At 44.5% G+C, this 9,321-nt stretch overlaps 1 protein-coding gene across 3 annotated transcripts in view; it reads right to left on the reverse strand.

The window, feature by feature from the left end:
• The window catches only part of RALGPS2 (Ral GEF with PH domain and SH3 binding motif 2), a 157,004-nt gene extending 148,270 nt beyond the window's left edge, over positions 1-8,734 (reverse strand). For all 3 annotated transcript variants that reach the window (XM_047703964.1, XM_047703963.1, XM_047703961.1), the window contains exon 1: positions 8,593-8,734. The gene's annotated coding sequence lies outside the window, so the exon portion shown is untranslated. The remainder of the gene's footprint in view (positions 1-8,592) is intronic.
• Positions 8,735-9,321: the final 587 nt, after the last annotated feature.

Raw genomic sequence — 9,321 nt, forward strand, 5'->3', positions numbered from 1 at the left:
GAGAGGAGAGCAAGAGAAAGCACAAGCAAGGGGAGCAACAGAGAGAGGGAGAAGCAGACTCCACGCTGAGCGGGCTCGATCCCAGGACTCGAACCAAAGGCAGACGCTTAACCCACTGAGCCACCCAGGCACCCCCCAAGACTTTTTTAAAATGAACAGATAAATGAGTGACTCTTAAAAAAAAAAAAAAAAAAAGATTATTTATTTGAGAAAGAGAATGAGAGAGAAAGAGCATGAGAGGAGATAGGTCAGAGGGAGAAAAAGACTCCCTGCCAAACAGAGGGAGCCAGATGCGGAACTCGATCCCAGGACTCCAGGATCATGACCTGAGCTGAAGGCAGTTGCTTAAGCAACTGAGCCACCCAATCGCCCAAATGAATGATTCTTAAATCAAAATCTGCACATGGAGAAAAAATTATAGTACTTTCTTTTGGCATTGCTCTAGATATAAGCATTATATAGGCTAAATTTGTATGCGTTAAAATATATACACATATACGTACATATCACATATGAAAATATTTCTGATGAGATAAATAAAATAACCCTATCTAAAAAAAAAAAAAAAAAAAAACCTAAAGTAAGATATCTTACAATGACGAGATGTTAGATGTATTCCTAGTAAAAGTCAGGGACATGACATTCAAGCGGGCCCTTCACGCTGCTGCCCGGCAATCACACTGTATTTCCCCATTCTGTTCTGTTCTCTTTTCCACTCTCTGAAAGAGGACTATAGGGGCGCCTGGGTGGCTCAGTGGGTTAAAGCCTCTGCCTTTGGCTCAGGTCATGATCGCAGGGTCCTGTGATCGAGCCCTGCATCAGACTCTCTGCTCAGCAAGGAGCCTGCTTCCTCCTCTCTCTCTCTGCCTGCCTCTCTGCCTACTTATAATCTCTGTCAAATAAATAAAATCTTAAAAAAAAAAGGACTATATCATGTATTTTTCCCTCTTTTCAAACCCCTAATATAGACTCCTATTCTTCCTTATCCTCAACCAGTGACCTTATTTTCCTTAGGTGAAACCTTGCCCAAGCCACCACTATCATGTCTGCGCGTATAAACAGCAGACCCCTCAACAACACAAGGTTGACTATGTGGGTCCACTTACTTATATGTGGATTTTTTTCCAATAAATACAGTACAGTACTGTAAATGTATTTTCTCTTACAATTTTCTTAGTAACATTTTTTGTGTGTAGCTTACTTTAAGAATGTATATATAATTCATATCAATATACAAAATATGTGTTGGCTGTTTCTATTATTAGTAAGGTTTCCTGTCAACTACAGGCTATTAGTAGTTAAGTTTTGGGGAAGTCAAAAGTCATATATGACTTCTGGATGGCACAGAAGTTGGCGCCCCAACCTCTGTGTTGTTCAAGGGTCAACTATATTCCATCTTCTCTCCTGTTTCTATAACCTCTCCGTACTCCTATTAAAGCAAAGGCTAATCCTTCCACCTGTGCACAAAGATCAGGAGTCAGCAAACCATGCCCATGCTATCTACGGCTGCTTTCAGGCTATTAAAGTAAAGCTGAGTAATAGTAACAGAGACTATTTTGCCCACAAAGCCTAAAATACTTACTATCTAGCCCTTTGAAGAAAACTTTGCTGACCACTATAGATTATCTCTCATCTAATATGGGCACAGCTGGTTGCAAGGGCCCATTAAGTTCCATGCGCAAGAAATAAAGTAAAATCCACACAAGAAACATACAATATCAGTGATGTATCAGATATACTCATGACCAAAAAAAAAAAAAAAAGGATCTTAACAGGGAGAGGTCACCTATAAAGGATGAAGACTGAATGGCATAAGACTCTCGAACAACTACTTGAAACTAGAAAATTATAAGGCAATCCCTTAAATCTTCAGGGAAAATTCTTCTACCTTAGAATTCTATACCCAAACCAGCCAAATTATTAACCAGGTATTAGCATGGAAGCAAGCTATTTTCAGCCATACAAACATCTCAAAAATTTCACCTCCTCATACATTCTCTCTCTTGAAAGTTACAGTGATACATCTCTCTAAAACAGAGGTATAAATGAAGAAAGAGGAAGGCATGGAACTGGAGACCACAGGCTCTGACACAGGCAAAAGACAGAACTCAGAATCCTGAAGGCAAATCATGGGCTAAACCTGGGTGGCAGAGGTCAAGAACCACCGTGTAGATTTGGGCAAAAGCACAGAAAGACCTAAGGTTTTTCCCAATTTTTAAAAAACTGAGCAATCAAATATGTGATGTGCTTAAACATACTGGGATAGCATCTTTAAAAAAAAAAAAATCAGAGACAAATGGGAAACTTAAGCAAAACTTTAAAAGAAAAAATTTTTACTCCAAGAAATATCATCATAGTACACTGCAAAGTTCAATGGTGAACATATTACAAGGTCATAATAATGTGAAAAGTGAACATGCTTTAACCAAAAGCATGATATACTGGGAGATAAAAGAAGATGTTCAAGATGGCCTAGGAATCCTAAAGCACGGACTCAACTCCCACAGTAGCAAGCCAGGAGATAGTATCTAAAATTGAAAAACAAAAAGTATTTTAAACTATGGGAGTAAATATCAGAAGAAACACCTAAAAGTATCAAAACTGATTGCTCTGAGAGCAGAACATAAGAGGAAAGTTATACCAAGATGAAGCAGGGAATGGTGTTTTTCATTTTAAGTACTGTAGTACATTTTCTTTTTAACTACAGTTGTATTATTTAAAGTCAACAATTAATGTGTTTGTTTTTAAAACAAAAAAAAAGGGTTTTGTGTCATTTAAGGTCAGTTAATTCACTCACCACAAGTATTACCTAGGTATTGACTATGTGCTAAGTACTTTTCTAGGTGCTAGGAACACAATAGTGCAGGAAAAAAGCCCTTGCCCTCATGAAGCTTATATCCAAAGGGAAGAAAATAATAAATTAATGTATGCTATAATGTCCGCTAAATTAATGTTGTGAAGAAAAATAAAGGTAAGGGTAGAGTGTGATAAGAATGCTACTTCAGGGGCACCTGGGTGGCTCAGTGGGTTAAAGCCTCTGCCTTCGGCTCAGGTCATGATCTCAGGGTCCTGGGATCGAGCCCCGCATCGGGCTCTCTGCTCAGTGGAAAGCCTCTTCCTCTCTCTCTCTCTCTGCCTGACTCTCTGCCTACATGTGATCTCTGTCTGTCAAATAAATAAATAAAATCTTAAAAAAAAAAAAAAAAAAAGAATGCTACTTCAGTAGGGTTTTCAGAAAAGGGGTCCTTCCAAGAATCAGCAAAAAGGAAATCAACCTAAAAATGAAAATGTGTTTTGAGATAACGTCATGAAAGTAGGATTACAGGAGGCTATCAATTAAGTTCAAGGTGAGAGCATCATTTTAAGCCTCTCATACTCCAAAGCAAAGTATCATTCAAGAGCCTACACCAGAAGTTCTCAGTAGTGGCACCTAAATTGCTAGGCACCCTTGACCTAAGTCACAGGAACACATCTATTTATACTCTTCCTATATCCATAGCTAGCCATTATGTATTAAAGTTACCACATAAATTTATACTCAAACTTTTTTCTATAGAATATGTAGATGTCGGGGCGCCTGGGTGGCTCAGTGGGTTGGGCCGCTGCCTTCGGCTCAGGTCATGATCCCAGGTCCTGGGTTCGAGCCCCGCATCGGGCTTTCTGCTCAGCGAGGAGCCTGCTTCCTCCTCTCTCTCTGCCTGCCTCTCTGCCTACTTGTGATTTCTCTCTGTCAAATAAATAAATAAAATCTTTAAAAAAAAAAAAAAAAGAATATGTAGATGTTTGTATTTTAACTATGTAGTTAGTTTTCCTAAATCAAAAGCTCAACAAATTATTCAAGAAGGATTTCAGTTTAATTCCAAGTTACCAAAATTTATCATATCCGATCTTCATTCTCTCACTATGACTGAACACTAAACACTGGGAATAAGACGCCTTTAAGGAAACAATTTATAGGGTAATGCAAAACATTCACTTTCCTTTCAAAGGACTCTCACTCAGAGGGCTGAGGTAGAGTTTCAACCTCTTGAATTATCTTCTCACTGAGAATTGAGTAACTAAAAAAATGTATTAAGGTTGAAGGGATAACTTTATCCCAAATATGGTTGTTATACAATAGAACCTCATATTCAAAAAGTAGGATTTTAATGTATCTTATTCTCAAAATACTTATACCTTAAAAGTACACCAAAACTATCTGTGTCTTTTTTATACAGCAAAGTAAGTGATAATGAATGACAGAAGAAAGGCAGGCAGGGACAAACCCCGCAGCCCCAAGAGGAAACCACCCTTAGAAGGATTTTATAAGGAGCCCACCACCTCTCCCACTGATAGGTAGATGACAAAAACCTGATTGGATGACAGGCGCAGGGAGAGTTAATCAGATTAAAACACCGCCTGCCAACAAGCCCATAAAAACCCCTAGTTCTAGGGGTGCCTGGGTGGCTCAGTTAAGCATCTGCCTTTGGCTCAGGTCACGATCCCAGGGTCTTGGGACTAAGTCCCGCATCGGGACTGGCACAGGGCTCCCTGCTCTGCAGAGTCTGCTACTCCCTCTTCTCCTCCCCTGTTCACAATCTCTCTCTCATGCGCTCGCGCTCGCTCTCTCTCTCTCTCTCTCTCTCTCTCACATACACACACACACACACACACACACACACACACACACACAAACGTGCTCAAACAACAACAAGGAAAATACCCTAAATCTAAATGCCAAATCAGCAACCCTCTTGGGTCCCCTCCCGCGTCGGGAGCTTTGTACTATCACTCAATAAGGTTTGCTGCCCACCATTCTTCTTCTGGTCTACCTCTTCATTCTTGACCAAGAACTGGGGGCAACAACGGAGAACAAATCCTGTAATAGCGATACTTTTGGATTTTAAATAGGTTTTAAAGTTAACTCGAAAAAAGAAAGTAAATTCAACTAACTGTTTCAATTAAGAGTAGGGTTTAAAGTTTAAATGTTATTTAGAAATTTCTGGAAAAGCAGACCAGTAACTACTGTACGCACTAATGTTGATGCTCTCCCCACCAAGCTCTACCGTCCTAAGATGGAATACTGCAGTACAGTAACAGGTACAACTCAGGTTTGGGATGACTGCTTGCTTACCGGCCTTGTGCTTTCACATCTAAAATAGAGATAATAGTGCCTACAAAGACAGCAGTCCTGGGGGGTGTCTGGGTGGCTCAGTCAGTTGAGCATCCAACTCTTGATTTTGCCTGGGGTCATGATCTCCAGGTCCTGGGACTGAACCCCACAAGGGCTTCATTTGGCAGGAGTCCACTTGGGGGTTCTCTATCTTCCCTCTCCCTCGGCCCGTCCCCTCGGAAGCGCGCACTCATGCGCGTGCACGCTAAAATAAGTAGATCTTTGAAACAACAACAAAGTTAGCAGTCCTGTCAATGAGAAGTACCCATATACTTAAGTATCAATAATACATATTAAAAAACTTTGTGATCACAAAGAACTACACCAATAATCATATTTTAAACAAAAAAGAAAACTGTCACTCTCAAATTTTTCAATTTCAGCAATAATGGCTATCAGAGTTTATGGAAGAAGAGTGGGACACTGGTCCACTCACATACACAGCCAGAAAAAGAAAACGTGGTGTTTTTTTTTTTTTTTAAGACTGTTTTTTTTTTTTAAGACTGTATTTATTTGTCAGAGCACAAGCAGGGGGAGAGGTAGGCAGAGGAGAAACAGGCTCTCTGCTGAGCAGGGAGCCAAAAGCAGGACTCCATCCCTAGACCCCTGGGATCAGGACCTGAGCTGAAAGCAGAGGCTTAACAGGCTGAGCCTCCCAGGCGTTCCAAGAAAAGATGATGTTTTTAAAAATTATACTTAAAAAAAATTAGACTTCCTCATAAACAAGTAAGTGCCAAGAGAGACTATTTTTAGCAAATATTTAACTATGCAAACCAAAAGGCTAAAGTTGTTTAACCACATGCAAACTGTACATCATCTGACTTCAGGTAGAGTATTTATTTTTGGTTATACTTGGGAACCAGATAACCAATGTATATAAACCTCAGCATATTTCTTAAACAACTGTCTTAATGCTTTTGTTCACTCAGTAATAATTCCCACTCTTAGAAGGAAAAAACACAAACAATATCCTTAACCAAAACTCATCACAGGAGTTTTTACTTCTTAAACTTTAAAACTAACATTAAACAAACAGCATTATCTGACAATGAGTAATAGACTATTTACCCATTTAGTCTTTAAGCTCCACCAGAGCACGAACCTGTCTTTTTCTCTGTTGTATCAAAAATACGGAGGCACCTAACTGGCACCAAATATGTACTCAATAAATATCTGTGGAATGAATGAATGAATGATGGAATGAATAAACTGGGATTCTAGACTAAAGCTTAAGTGTTTTAAGTTGCAACAGAACATTTTCACATATATATATATGTATATATATATATATATCCATCACTGGGTACAAACAACCAGAGTCTCAATTACAATGACATAATAAACTGAAAAAGACACATACTATGTATTTGAAAACACAACTCTATTACTGGTGTGTAACACACAAAGTAAAAGATTCACAAAGCCAGTTTTTTAGTTTTTTTTCCTCAAGAAATTTTCTTTCTTTCTAATATCAAAATATACACATATATTAGAAAAGGCATGCTGCAATCTTGATAAACCAAAGCTATCTTTAGAGTTCTGTTGCGATATGGAATAATTTAGGTAAAGTGAACAGTATTTCCGGAGTCCACACAAAATATTTTGAAAAGTCAAAGTCCTTAATTAAAGGTTAAATTATGAGAAAAAAAAAATAGATCTATTTCGAAACTATATTGAATTTTAAAAAGGGAAAATAAACCAAGCTTCAAATAAATTACACTGAAATTATTTATACAAGAAGGCATCTAGTATCCTTTACTTGATCTTTAAGCTAATAAGACAAGTTATTTTCCAAATTTTTAAAGCTAGATTATAAACTTCATACTCACAAAGCCTGAATTAGAGAAGTTACTTTTATTAAGGTAACACTGTTTGGATAAGTTCCTCCATAATTCTAAAGTCTACAGTAAGATATTCAGCAGTAACAGTACAGTAATATACATTACATTTATGATTCTACCCAACTTGCACAAGCATAATTATCTGGGTGGAACAGGCTTTATGGCTAGCAAGCTGTGATCTGTGAGTGCAATAATACACATGCATGGATCGAAGTTTCCCAAGATTCTGATGGTCATCTTCAAAGAGGCTTAAACAACAGTAGATCTGACGGGTGAATACAAAAATACAACAAAATCAATTCATAAACACCGGTACAAAAACAAGGCTCTCCACAAAAACTACAAGCGTTCGAGAAGGGAGAGGAAAAAAAAAAAATCCAGGGCACATAAAAGATAAAACACAATTAATTGCTGCTTGTGTTTCCTACTTTACGGTCTTAAACAGCGGGTATTAGATACTCCTTTTTAGCGCTCTCTTAAACAGGAATTTAGTGTTTCAACTGCCCCTCCTCCACAGTTAACATCAGTGCCCTTTCTTCCTCCTCCCTTACCCCTCCCAGTTCAAACAAATTAACATTTGTACTAAGGTACCTCCTATCAGCTCGCAGCTTCTTCCCAACACGCCCACGTACACTGAAACTGGCCGGCGTCTACACAACACACAGCTACAGGAAAAGAGCTCCGAGGGGGGTAGGTGGGAGGGTAATTTAGCTCCGCACAGGTTTATGGCTATTTTCCAGATATTAGCTCCTGACGCTTGGCTCGGGTTTCTGCCAAATCACCTCCAAAACCCGGTGTTTATGAGCCTACCTAATCCCATACTGCAATGGAATTCCAGATATTTGCAGACAGATATCCCGGCTTTGCAAGTGTTTGATCAGATCCGTCCGGAATCTCTTTGCTCCATACGCCCGCTCCCATCCGTACAACAACTCGACCCCCGGCCCCGCACCACGCCGCGCGCCGGGCCCGAGGCCAGCGTAGGACCAGCCTCTCCGGGTCCCGGGCTGGCGGGGAACCCGGGCTGCGGGAGCTCGGCAACAGGTCACCCTGACCGCGGGCGCGGGTTCGCGGGCGGCCGGCTCAGCTGCCGGCTTCAGGGGCGCAGGGCCAGGGGAGGGGGTGTGGCCCGGCTCCGCGGTCCCGGCGCGTTGGTCCCGACTCCCGCTCACCTGAAGGGAGGCTGAGGCGCAGCCGCAGCTAGGGCAGCGCAGGCCGAGGCCAGGGGCTTTCGCCACCCAGGAGGGAGCGAGGCTGCCTCAGGGGGCCGCCGCGCCCCCGGCCTCGACACCGAAACCGGGAGCGGGGACCGCCCGGCCGCCTCCAGCCTCCGAGAGCGAGCCGCCGAGGGAGGCGCGGCCCCGGGCCCCCAGCGCCCTCCTCCCTCAGCCGGAGCCCCGCAGCCCCCTCTCCGTGCCGAGGACTAGCAGCCCCGGGGCCCGCGGCCAGCAGCTCCACACCGCAGCGCCGGAGCCGCCGCCATTCCCCGCGCCGCCGCCGCTGCAGCTCCGCGCCGCCCGGGGGGCGCAGCGCACCCACCTTCCCTCCCCCGCACCGCCCGCCGAGGCTCCGCACCGGGCCCGCGGCCAGAGCACCGACCTGTGCAGCCGCGGCCGTCGCCTCGAAGGATGGGAAGACGACGCCGGCTTCAGGCTTCGTCGTCGCCGCCGCCACCACCGCCAGCCACCACCGCCTAGGCTAGCGCCCGGCGACCCGAGAAGTCGGCGTCTCTCATTCAGCACCAGCCGCCGCCGCCGCCGCTCGGGGGAGGGGAAGGAGCTGGATCCACCCCGTCCGCGCCGGGGGGTGGGGGAGGAGAGCGGACCTGGCGAGAGCGCGCAGGGAGGGCGGGGCGGAGCCGTGCGCGCGCGCACCAAACGAGCGCACGAGCGCGTGCCCCCTGAGCCGCGACCCGCTGGGTCTTCGCCGCGCGCGCCGCGCCAGCCTCTCTACTGCCCCACAAGCCCAACTGCCGCGGGGGACCGGTGTCCGTGGCGCGCGCCGCTTGCCGCAGACCCTCGGCCCCGCGCTCGCGGTAGGGAGGGGCCGCTACCGGCCCAACGGAGGGGCGGAGAAGGGTTGGAGGGCCGACAGGTGGGGCACCCTCCGCTGCCGGCCAACTCCTCCCGCCACGCGGCCCAGCACGGTGAAATCCACCCTGGTGTCCGTCGCTTTCAGCGCCGGCACCTCATCTTTAAGGCCGGAGAACAAAGTCTGGAAACACTTGGCCCCCAGATGAGATATTCCGCCCGCGCCAGGGGTGGTTTGACAATTAGTCGCTGCGGGCAAGTGAGGGGGTTCCGGATGTGAAGAGCCACCCCACTGCGT

The sequence above is a fragment of the Lutra lutra genome, chromosome 15, assembly GCF_902655055.1.
Source record: "Lutra lutra chromosome 15, mLutLut1.2, whole genome shotgun sequence".
Taxonomy (NCBI): Eukaryota; Metazoa; Chordata; class Mammalia; order Carnivora; family Mustelidae; genus Lutra; species Lutra lutra.